Source organism: Molossus molossus, unplaced genomic scaffold (assembly GCF_014108415.1).
Source record: "Molossus molossus isolate mMolMol1 unplaced genomic scaffold, mMolMol1.p scaffold_m16_p_6, whole genome shotgun sequence".
NCBI classification, from domain to species: Eukaryota; Metazoa; Chordata; class Mammalia; order Chiroptera; family Molossidae; genus Molossus; species Molossus molossus.
In genome coordinates, this window is record NW_023425399.1 from 116,813,741 (window position 1) to 116,826,061 (window position 12,321).

General features: G+C 59.8%; 1 protein-coding gene across 1 annotated transcript in view; it reads right to left on the reverse strand.

The window, feature by feature from the left end:
- Nucleotides 1-10,166, reverse strand: part of LOC118618156 (myelin basic protein) — a 69,457-nt gene extending 59,291 nt beyond the window's left edge. The window contains exon 1 of the mRNA XM_036244132.1: nucleotides 10,122-10,166. The gene's annotated coding sequence lies outside the window, so the exon portion shown is untranslated. The remainder of the gene's footprint in view (nucleotides 1-10,121) is intronic.
- Between the last annotated feature and the right edge of the window lie 2,155 nt (nucleotides 10,167-12,321).

Genomic DNA, 12,321 nt, shown 5'->3' on the forward strand with positions numbered 1-12,321 from the left:
AACCCAAAGCGGCGTCACCTCTCCTTGGGGACCCCAAAGGCAAGACAGGCTGGGCCCTCGGAAGAGCAGGAGGCTGACAGTCCCCCGTCCTTGGGGGAGGCCCCCCACCCCCAGCATCCAGGCAGGTCCCCAGGGGCCCTGGGAACCAGCTTCCCCCAGAGCGGCCTCCTGGTGGGTGGGGTTCACAGATGAAACAGGCCCTGCGGCCTCCAGGAGGTCACATAAAGGTGACGTGAGGCAGAAAGCTGGGGGGGCAGACAGGTAACTCTATTGAATCTCGGAAAGAAAACCCAGAGAGCACATTTGCACCACGAGGAGCTAGTGTACACGGAACAGAAAGGCGGCTGCTGGCCCCCCTCGCCTCTTCGGGGAGACAAGTTCTCCGTGTGAGAGCAGAAAGGTGCAGCTGGCGGCTCTGGGCACCTGGCAGGCCCGGCCCGCAGTCAGGTCCAGACGGGCCTTTGCCTTTCTGTGCCGCGCAGGGTCTGCTGGGCATGCGCAGGGCACACCCTCCCCCCTCCCCGGGTGGGCGTGGACGCCGGAGGCCGTGCAGTCCTGGGGGCCCCGCCCACGGTCCCACCCAGAGGCCTAGGCCTGGGACAGGCATGCGGGGCTCCCAGAGAAAGACCCCAAGCCTGAGTGGGGCGGGCGCCGCGGCTCGCCCCTTATCTGAAACCCGGGAGGGAGCGTGGAAACGCTGGTTAATATCTCACAGGCCGCTGACGACACGTGTGAGTCAGAAGGGGAATGAAGCCCAGCAGGGCCTTGGCCTCTGCGACTGACCCCTGCACCCGGGTGGCATTCCCCTCATTTGCCAAGCGGGAGTCACGTGTGCCACACAGCCCAGGAGTCTGACAGTGTGATTAGCGGGGACGCAGCTGTTGGTGTGCTGCTGCCACAGGTCTGCGTGTGCCACGTGACCCGGGCACCACCCCGGGCACCACCCCGGCCACGGAGGCGGCGTGCACTCTTCAGGGGCTGCTCCCGGCCAGAGCAGCGAGGCAGGGCGGGACATGTTTATCTAACTCAGTGCACCCTGACCTCCTCCAGAACAACATGCAAATTCCTTAACACCGGCACGGTGGCTCCTCGGAGCTGTGTGGGGGAAGCGTGTCAGCTCGGGCCACGGGTCTGCACGTGGCTGGGGCCAAGGCGCTGCAGCCCGAGCCGGACTGAAACAAACACAGAGACACTGGACGCTGAGTCCTCGACCTGTTGAGCTAACGTCGAAGCACCGCCCACCACGGCTGCAGGAGCCGGGCTGGGAGCTCACGTCACAGCACACACCTCCCTGGGCGAGTCCTTCCTTCTCAAGCAGAGAGACGGAAGATGTTAACGAGTGACAATGACATGGACCAAAGGGGCGGGTGACATGTCTCCAGAGAGTATGATGCAATGGAAAGGACTCTGGTTTGTCCACGGCTGACTCCTGCACCGCACACAGTGGCTGGTACACAGTAGGTGCCCCTTAAACACCAGAGTGACTGGGGAGGACACGCGAAGCTGGTCCCTGCTCCCTAACACATGCGTGCCCACACGCGCACACACAGAGCCCCTCGGGGCTAGCAGGCCCGAGTGTGGACTGCAGCATCACACCCTACAGAGCCAGGCGTGGGCGGGGGACGCTGGAGGGAGGCGTGGCCGTGAGGACCAGCACGGCAGATGGAGAGCGAGGTCCCTGCAGCTTGGCACAGGACCAGGGGGGCTGGGGTTAAACTGGGGCAGAGTGTCCCCTGAAAATGGAAGCCCTCCTTCAGAGGAACATAGGACACCACAGCAAGCAAGCGGGGCACCCCCTGTGTCCATGGGGGCTGCTCCTGGGGAGGAAACAGGCTGGGTGCAGTGGAGGTACCGGGCATGGGGGGCGGAGGGTCTCAGCCCTGCACGCAGACCCGCCTTCCCCAGCTCTGCACCCGGCCCTCCGTGGGAGCCGGAGCGCAGGACAGGACACTCAGGAGCAAAGGCTGAACCCCCGGCCCTCCCACACACGGCCACATGGCGCCCACGGGCAGGAGCAAACACAGACCCTAAAGTGGGCCGGCAAGGGGTCCAGCTTGGAGACCTGATGCTGCCCTCCAGAGGCCAAGGAGGACCTGTGACCAAGCTGCCCGTCCGAGTGCTCGGCACCTGCATTACCAGTTACGATCTGTAGGAGCAGCTCCGCCGGGGAGGTTCTCACACAGTTCCCGCCTTTTCCAAAGCACTAATTTAGACACGACGCTCAACCGTGAGCTTCATCCAAATGTTCACACAGAAACCCTGAAGCCAGGGCAGCCCACAGCCCGCGGCGCGGACGCTGGTGCCCAGGACCTGTGTCCTGGTGGCCAGCCCGGGGACCTGTGCAGACAGGCCCCGCCGAGAGGTGGTCCACGCCGGTGGCACTGAGCTGAGCCGGCTGGGTTTTCCTTTCGTGAAGCCTCACAGGCACCAGTTTGGGTCTGGGCTCCCCTGCTTGGGGGAGTAAACGAACCCCACCTCTTCGGTCTGCTCACTTTCATGTCGCCCTCCCTGGGTGTCCGTAATTGTCACCCCAAAGTCTGTTACTATTCGGGGAACCAGCACATCAGCCACGGTGGGCAGCGCCTGAAAGGTGAGGCTGAGGAAGAGACCGGGACGCTGCTGGTGCCGCGGGACCGTCCCCTTCCGACCCGTGCGGCCCCTGGAGAGGTCAGGGTCCAGCTCTGGGAGTGAGTTCAGGAGACATTGCAAATTCCTCTCCAACCGGGGTCACAGAGGCACAGGGAGTCTCAGAGACTGAACCACGTGAAATGAAGGCAGCGCGTGAACCCCACGAACCACCGCCCGTGTGTGCTTCTCTTTTTAACAGCGTGCAATCTGGAGCAGGTTTTACTCTACCTCCACATTCGGGTCTATTTTAAGGTCCTGTAGCACACTGTCCCTTGGTGCCGCCAACGCTGCGTGAGTGTGCTCGGCAGGCGCCTCCCTGTGGCTCGCCCGTGGCTCCCACGTGGCTCGCACCTGGCGTGCCCGTCAGCGGGAGGAGGAGCGCGTGGTCTACCGCCCTCCACGCGACAGGGTCCAACCGCCTCCGAGGTGAGCAGGTTACCTTCAGCACCGGGTTAATCCTGTCTCCTCAGCAGTGCTGACATCTGAACATAATGACCCACCAGCACCGCCAGGCCCCCTCGAGAGCACACCGGACCACACAGCGGGAGAAGCGACTCATCGGGGCTCGCGTGCGCCCTGCTGCTTCCCACTCGCAATGTCTCCTCTTTTGTTTCCAGAAAGACGGTTGCCCCTGGGTGTGCACTTCACGAATCCTGCTCCAGGCTCCTCCACAGTCATCACATCGTCCGACATCGGAAGGAGCCAGAAGGGCAGCCCCGCCCCAACCACTCTGGGAGGGAGACTTGCCCCTACAACAGGAGCAGCGTCTGGTTTGTTTGGTCTCATTCCCGCTCCGATGCGCCTGGTCCGCGAGGCAGCACAGTCAGCTGGATCGCCCGGGCCGCGCTCCTGGCGGAGGCATGGACCCGAGCACAGCAGCCCTGGGCGCCCGGACCGGCTGCGCGTCCATCGGGGATGAGCGCGGAGCGCCCCCCGCGGATGGACACGTGTGCGCCTGCGCTGGCACACCAGGGAGACGTGCGACAACCTTCCCAGCAGGTACGCGCACAGCGGGACCTTCCAGCCACTTAAAAGTAAACCGGTCCTGAACCCAGAAGAGCCGCCCTGGTGCTGGAGGCTGTGGGGGACGCAGACGTCTGGAAGGGAGGTGAGGGAGCAGAGCCCGATGAACGAGACTTCGGGGAGCAGCAACCCCCAGACAGGCCCCGGATAGGCAGGCGACTGGGGTGGGCTGTGTCCAGGGTGGAATGGACCTTCCAGCCGAGGGGATTCCAAACGGCGACGGAGCCTCCTCCGGGCCTCCAGGTGGGCCTCAGAGCGCAGGGGTGCCGACGCACAGGTCAGGCCCTTGGCAAACGCTCCGCCTTGGAGACTGTCTGCGGACGCCCGCGCCCTCCCAGCTCCGAAGCTCCTCCAGGACCGGACTCCGTGGGCTCCGTCTCCTGTCCGCGGACACGCCCGACGCAGCACAGCACACACGGGCAGCGAGGTTTCAGCAGCAGTGGCGCGTCGGCTCTGTCTCCGAAGCCTGCCACAGAGCTCTGTGTGTTTTGCTTTCATGGTTCAGCGAAAATGTTGGGTTTCCAGCCCGCGAGAAACCAGATGAGGAGTATGAGTCCATAAATACTCCTCAGCAGTTCTGCCGGGGGCACAAGTGGGAAGTAAAACGTTGTCCTCTGTGGAGCCAGTACCAAAAATAAGCGCGTATATGAAAATATATCGTCAGCACAGAGCTTCGCCCTCCCTGAGTCATGCTTTCTGGCTGGAGCCAGATCACAGTGAGCACAGAGGTATCGGTCCTCCGAGCGGGCGTGAGCACGTGGGCACATGTGGAAATGTCCGTGCGGATGTACCTCGGGCCCTCACCATCCACTCCCTGCTTTCACGTAGGGGCCTGGTCCTGGGGGTACGGGAACTCATTCAAATACACATTCCCCGCCGGATCCCCAAGACTGGTGTAGCAGAGACTGCATTTACCGAGAATTCTGCTCACGAGAGTCCACAAATGAGGGAGCTCATGTGGGACTTGTCTTCTCCGACTGACTTATTGCCCTTAGAAGTGGGGTTCAGACTGACAATCCTCGGAGGGAGGGGTGAGGGCAGTTGGAAAGAGATAAACCAAAGAACTTAGATGCTTCTATGCATAAGCAACAGACACAGACCCAAGTTTGGGGAAAGCAGGAGGGGGGTGGGAGCGGGAAGGTGGGGGTCGATGGGGGGGTGGTCAAATAATCCAAAAAGGGGGGACATCCGTAATACTTTCAACAATAAAGATTTTTAAAAAGAACAAGAAAAGAATTCTGCGGGAGATGTACGCAGGTGGCGGGCAGGCCCCCAGGGGAACGCGAGCGCCTGCCTTGCCCCACCACCAGGGAGAAGACCTGGAGTCCAGGTGGCTGCCCCAGAGGCTGTGGGGGAGCCCACTGGGCCTCCCAGCCGGCCCCTCCCCCGCCGGCAGCCGGCCTGATCCAGGTGAGCTGGAGCCCCGCCTCTGGCTCCACTCACAGACAGCTGGGCGAGCTCAGTTTCCCTTCGTTCAGGTTGGTGTGGCGGTGGCCGTGGCCGTGGCCTCCTGCGTCTGAGCCACCTCCGTGGGAGGAGCCATCCTGGCACATGGCACCGCGGCCCTGCGTGCAGAGCAGCACTGACTGGAGGGCGGGCAGGACGGGGACACCCCATGTCCCCTGACCCCCAAAGTGCGGGGCCACGGCTGGGCAGTGCAAGCAGTGAACAGCGCCATCAGGAAGGTGAGGAGAGACAGACCGTCTCTTCCTGTGACAGGACTCACCGAGGGGCACTGGTTTCGAAACTGGGTCACAGGCTGATCACTGGGGCCAGAGGGGCGACACCGTCAGGGCAGGGGGGAGTTTCCCTGCGGCGTGAAGCCACAGCCGCTCACAGGAAATGAGGTGTGGTCAGAGCCCCCGGGCTGCTTTTCCTGAGGGCGAGATGCTTGGCCTTGGTTCGTCTGACACTTGTGAATACGAAGACAATTGCAGCAGCCATTTACCTCGTGGCTCGAGGACGCTGACTTGACCAGCAGGCTCTCTGAGCCCGTGCGCGTCCAGGCGGGGGCAGCCCTCCCCTGCTGCCTTCTGTATTTATTACACACGCGTGGAATCACAATATGTTTTGTGTGTGTATGTTTTTTTCCAAGAAGTAAATCATACCATATTTATTCACGTGCAATTTCCCATTTGACATTGTTCCTTTGAACTTGACCTATGTTGATACCTGAAATTCTAGTTAATCTACTTTAACTCCTGTGACTACACCACAGTATAGACCCGTAACCCTACTCATGGGCCATTTGTCTGTTTCTCTCTCTGCTTTGGTGTCAAAATCTTTACTCATGAAAACACATGGGTGTGGCTAACGTTTGCTGAGAGGGAAAGTTACAGCACTAGATGATTACACCAGAGAAGAGAACAGGCCTCACGTTGGTAATCTGAGTTCTAACTTCAGAAACTAAAAAAGAAGAACTAAATATTTCCAGACAGCAACAGGAAGAAAATCACAAAGACAAGAATAGAAATCAGTGAAATTGAAAACAAGAAAACAGAGAAAAAAAAAAGAAACAAAAAGCTAGTTCTTAGGGGGAAAAAATTAATAACACAGATCATTTCCTAGCAGAACCGACCCAAACAAAGAGAAGACACAAACCACCTGTATGAGCAATGAAACAGAGGCCCTGCTACTGACCCTTGGGCTGTTAGAATAGTCAGGACTCTATGAGCAATGATGTGCTCGCGAATGGTGTGTACGGTGGTCCACCTGTACCTGGAATACTACTCAGCAATGAAAAAGAATGAGCTATAGACACCTCCAGAAAACAGCTTAGGGAAGAAAAGCCAATCTGAAAAGGTTACACGTTGTATGATTTCACTTGTATAGCATTCTGAAATGATGCAAGGATGGAAACGGAGGAACACATCACATCAGTGCGTGCCGAGGGCTCAGGGGGGCAGACGAGGGGAAGATGGCCGTGGTTTTACAGGACAGCATGAGGAACCCTGTGGTGAAACTGTCGTACGTGGCTGGCTGGTCACATGATTCTACGTGTGTGATTACACGGAACTGCTCACACACACACCAGCATGTACGCTGGTGAAACCTGAAACCTCAGTAAGGTTGCTGCATTGTATCAGTGTTAATGTCCTGCGTGGTGTGCCGTTCTATAGTCTTGCAAGATGTTATGGACGGTATGCGGATCTCTCCAAATAATTTCTTACATCTGCATGTGCATCTACAATTCTCTTAAAATAAAAATGTTTTAGCCCGGCCGGTGTGGCTCAGTGGTTGAGCATGGACCCATGCACCAAGAGGTCACCCGTTCGATTCCCGGTCAGGGCACATGCCCAGGTTGTGGGCCCGATCCCCAGTGGGAGCCATGCAGGAGGCGGCCCATTGGTGTTCTCTCTCATCAATGTTTCTCTCTCTCCCTCTCTAAAATCAATAAAGAAAAATAAATAAATTAAAAAATGGCTTCCCTGAGCATCCTGTGTACGTCCCTCACACACAGAGACTAGACCCTCCCGAGAGGGCACACTGGGCTGGGACCCCAGGGGTGTTCCCATCTTTGCTGGCCATGGGGGGGCCTCCATGTCCAGCTTTTCCAGATCCTTCTCCAAAGTGCCTGTTCTTTTTTACTCTCCTACTCATACTAATGGGACCGGAATTCAAGAATGTTTACCATGGTAAACATTTTGATACCAATGGGTAGCAAAAATTATCCCACTGGTGTGATTTTCAATTCCTTGAGAACCAGTGGGTGAAACACCTTTTCCTATTTTATTAGCCTGGCTGGGCTTCCTCTTGCAGAGCAGCCTGCTCCCTCACACCCTTTCCAGGGGCCGGCTGTTATATGTCCTGAGCTTTAGGATCTTTTATATGTTCCGGAGCCCCATCTACATCACTGGCCCTCATCCTCTGGTCATCTACCCAGTTTTTATCATCGAGCCTCACACCTACTCAGTGGTGGTCACAGAATCCAGGGTAAAACAACATTCAGACCCACGTTTTTGAATTTTAACAGCGACAGAGATGGAGGCATTCCTACTAGCTTCGGAATACGAGTTATCTGGCTGCATCAGGAGGGGGATTCTGCCTTCGGAGGCAGCTTCAGCCCCTTTCGGCCACCTGCCCAGCCTGTTCCTTCAGTAAGTCCTGCTCCTGGCTCTGGCTCCGGTCGAGCCTGCCCGCCGCACACCCAGGGGGAGGCTGGCGTCTGCTCAGGAGGAGGGAGCAGCAGCCGTGGACCGCTTGGCGGGGGCGCCGGGCACCCTCTGCCCTGGCTCGGCCGGAGGCCGTCTCGGGGCCCCTACTCCGCTGGCTTCGGCTTCCTTCAGTGGCTCCTGCGGACCAACAGAAGTGTCTTCCTGCTTCATAACTACGTACTGAACATGATACTAAGTAATCTGAGCGCCTTCCCTGCTCGTAATGACAACTGAGGACGGTAAGGAGAAGTGACTAACGAAGACACGTGGCGGCACCATTACAGCTGAATCATTCTGAAGAGGAAGCATGTTTTGGGGTGTGGCTACTTACTCATGGTGGAATTTAAAGGAAAGAGAAGAGGAAGCCAGCTCCGTCAGGTTCTCAAACTGCCCTATTCTCCGAGGCCCCGCAGGGCGGCCCCCAGGGGCAGGGGACAACTCCTGGGACGGAGTGTTGGCCGCCCCGGCGTCCCTGTGCCTTGGTTTCCTCGTCAGCAGAAGTGAGGGAGGGAGGGTGGCTGCAGCAGAGGAGAGCATCCCGGGGTGCTCACGGCTGTGGACGAGGAGGTGTGTGCTTCTGAGGCGAGCCGGCCATTCTACGTAACCAGTCAGTCCTACCTGAGGACTTGGGTAGGAAAGGCTCCCAGACAGTTGCTAACTTTGTGTCAAATTTTTAAATAATCTATAGAGGAAGGAAAAAGTGAACAGAATAACCTTCACTGAGCAGTTAAACCTTCCGGCAGACACAGGAAATTTACAAGGGAGGTTTTTTCCAGCTCGATGTTTTCATGGACCAAACGGAAAGAACCCACGGAAAGAGCCCACGGAAAGAACCCACGGAAAGAGCCCACGGAGCATTAGGTGTCAATCACAGGCCAGGAACTTGCCTTACACCCTCTTACTTTGGGGCAGAAAGGTGATACTCCAAAAAGATTTCCAAGGTGGATTTGAATCAAATAGCTTTTGCTTAACCCCGAGTTAACAAAAGGAGTCATTTCATAACAGTCTAATCCTTGGGAGTTACCGTTAACCAACGTTTTACAATAACTTTTAACTAGCCTCTCTCTCTCCGGGTTTCTGTTTACCGCACTTAAAATAAAACTACTACTTCTCCTTGGCTGGTCGGAACATAGCTATTAGGCTGTGGGCCTCCTCCCCAGGCCTTCAGCTCATCCTGGGGGACAACAGCCCTGTCCCCGCTCCCCGAGTGCTGCACTCACAGGTGGCCTCCCAGAAGCCCAGCAGCAGGGCTGAGCCAGTGAGGGTGGCCCTGACCTGTGGGCCACCAGTCTGTGAAATGTCTCCCTGGCCTCGGGGGGCTCTAACCTTCCCCACAAACCACAGGTCTTAAACAGGCAGCCCCTAAAGTTCCCTTCCTCTGAAACACAATGTGGGCATGGTTGCCGGAACAGCCCCCCATGTGTACACCCCCACACACCCAGCTGTGCCGGTGACTTCCTGGGTGCACAGATCAAGGGAACATGTCCTTGAAACTGCGCCCATTTCCTGCTGGCGTCCTACCCGGATCCCTGAGGACACCTAACCCCTTTCTCAGACCCCACGCCGCCTCCCCAAGCCCAGCTAAAGTAGACAGACCCTCAGGGACGCCAGGCGCTGCCTCCAGGACCCACCTGACCTAGAGCCATCTGGGTTTGGGGGTGACTGCAGACCCACACTCTCCTGCTGCCTTCCTGGGCTCCGGGAGGCAGCCCGCCCAGGAGGGGCTGCTCCAGCAGGTGGGCGCAGGTGGCTCACAGGGGGGCCCGAGTGGATGCAAGTGGGTCCTAGCGGACCAGCCCCGCAAAGGCCAAGCCCGGCGGTCGCGTGTCCCTGCGTCCAGCACAAAGGGAAGCTGGGCTTTCTCGGGGTGCGGGTAAAGGGGTGGTCCGCGCTGAGGGTTAGGGGGCACTTTCGGCTCCTAGGGACCCCCAGTCTTCCTGTCAGCTCGTCACCAGCATGGGCTCCGCACCGCCCAGAGCGGCCACTTTGGCCTCGGTCACCTCCCCTTCACTGCACCCCCCAGGCGAGCGCTCCTCCGCGACCCCAGCCGCGACCCGGGCCAGAGACAACCCGAGACCCGCCGACCCCCGGCCGGGTCCTCGCCCGCGCCCACCGAGCGCACGGAGCCCAGGGGCCACGATGCGCCCCCACCTGCCTGCCATCTGCGCGGCCGCCCGCGAGGGACCCGAGTCCAGCGCAAAGAGCCCCCATCCGGGGCTTCCTGCAGCCCACGCGCGCCCGGGGTCCCGCCCGGGAGTCCGCGCTCCGCTGCCGGCGCCCAGACAAAGCGCCGCCGCCCCCGGGAAGGTCGCTCACCGCGCTGCGCTCGCCGCTCCCCGGCCGAGGGCTCCGCGGGGTCCAGGCCGCCTCCCCGCCGCCCGGCCCAAGCGCGGGGTCCCCGGGCCGTTGGCGCCGCCTTCCGGGTCGGGGACGCGGGCCGCCGGGGCCGGAGGCTCGTCCTCAGTGGCGCGCGGCGGTGACTGACGGAGGCTCCGAGGCGCGCGCACCCCGCCCTCCCCGCCCCCCTCCGCTTCCTGCTCCAGGTAAACAGGCCGAGCCCCACCTGCCGCCCCGCGGGCGCCCACGGAGCAGGAGGGCCCAGGGAGGACCTGGGGTGGCCTCCCCACACCGAGCTCGGGACACGTGGGACCCCCCGCAGGTCAGCCTGGGGGTGGGGCCGGAGTGCGGCCCGCTGACCTGTTGCTCCTCAGCCTGGCACCCAGTGAACAGCGTCTCCCCACCGCGCACCTCGAAGGGGCCACCGAGGGCCTGAGCGCAGGCAGTTGGTCGGAATCCACCGCCCATCCGGGCTCAGGGCCAGGTCTTCAGGGCTCAGTCTGGGGTCCCCAAAGTCTGGCCCTTCGGGACCCGGGGGGGGGGTTAGCTCTGCTGGGACCCTCGACCAGAGACAGATGCTGGGCTCTGGAGAGCACAGGGTCCCCTCAAGGAGCAGGTGCACAGCGCCAGGAAACAGCCCAGAAAGTGCCCTGGAGCAGGGGTCCCGTTGCTGCGGCCTCTGCTGGCTTGTGTCCCTTGTCCTCAGGGTCCAAGGGAAGCCTGCTGTTTGGGCATCAGCCTCCTGGATGGACACCGATCTGGTAGAGTCAGAGGACGGTTCCTTGATTCTCAGCCTCCTCCTGTTGGTGGAAAAGTGGGAGGTAGAGCCCTGGCCAGTTTGGCTCAGCGGTTAGAGCGTCGGCCTGCGGTCCAGAGAGACCCGGATTTGGTTCCCGCTAGGGGCGTATACTTGGTTGCAGTTTGTCCCCGGCCCTGGTTGGTCATGTGGGTGGCAGCCACTTGATGTGTCCCTTTCATGTCGATGTTTCTCTCTCTCTTCCTCTCTCCCCCTCCCGCTCTATCTGAACAAAAAATGTCCTCAGGTGAGGAGATATATATATTTGTAAATATATATATATATACACACACACACATATAGAAAAAAAAAACAGTAGGAGGTGGAGGGAGAGACCACTGCTGAGACCCTGGCATCCATCCTGACTTAGGTTCCAGGTCAGGGGATTGAATCTGACACTTCCCAGGAGCCTGCGACCACACAGTGCCTGTTGGTGGGTGGGGTGTCTGATGCTGGGCAGGGCTCAGTGAGCCCCTGTCCCCTGGGCCAGCTGAACGGGGCAGCAGAGGTCCCTCCAGTGCGTTCCTGGGCTGCGTGCCCGAAGTGCCCGCACAGACCCGGATCCATCACCACGTTCGACTGCTGCTGATTCCAAGAGAAGCAGGTCCACAATGACATAAATATTTAATCTGAGCCTTTCTCAGAAAAGACTGTCCAGAGGAGAGGACATCGGGCTGGGGGCTCATCCACTCTCACTGCATCCTCATAAGCAGAGGGAAAGACAGACAGAGAAGCCAGGCAAACGTGGAGGCAGGGCTTGGAGGGATGGGCAACCAGCCAGGAGGGCCGGGGCCACCAGGAGCTGGGAGAGGCAGAAGGACCCCCACACATTCAGAGACGGAGGAGAGAGCGCAGTGACGGCATCTTGACTTTGGATTTCCTGCTCCAGACCGGGAGTCAGTACTTCTCTGTTCTGAAGGGCCAGAGGGCAACTCTGTGGGTGCCTCGTGCAGAGAGACCAGGGCCTCAGACTTGTCCAGGTCCCATCTGGTCACCTGAGCCACCGGGACTGCTTCAGAACAGCCCCCCGCAACGCCAGCCTCCTGGCCTCCTGGCCCCCCTTTCGGAGCCCCCCCTGCAGCTGCAGACTGGTTTCCAGTGCCCTCCCCGAGCCCCTGGGGGCAGGCCCAGCCTCCTACCCCAGCCAGCATCAGTCGTTCTGCACGGGGCCTGGAAAACCCAGGTGAGCAGTGAGCCTGCTTGAGGTGGGAGAAGACCTGCGGGTCCCCCGATGTGCTCCTTGGGGTGCACAGGCAAGCGGAGGAGGGGCAGGAGCTGCCGAGGAGCTGCGGGACTTCTGGGGTGAAACACTGTGGGGGGCAGGGACACAGAGGAGCTGCGGGACTCCTGGGGTGCAACACTGTGGGGAGCAGGGACACAGAG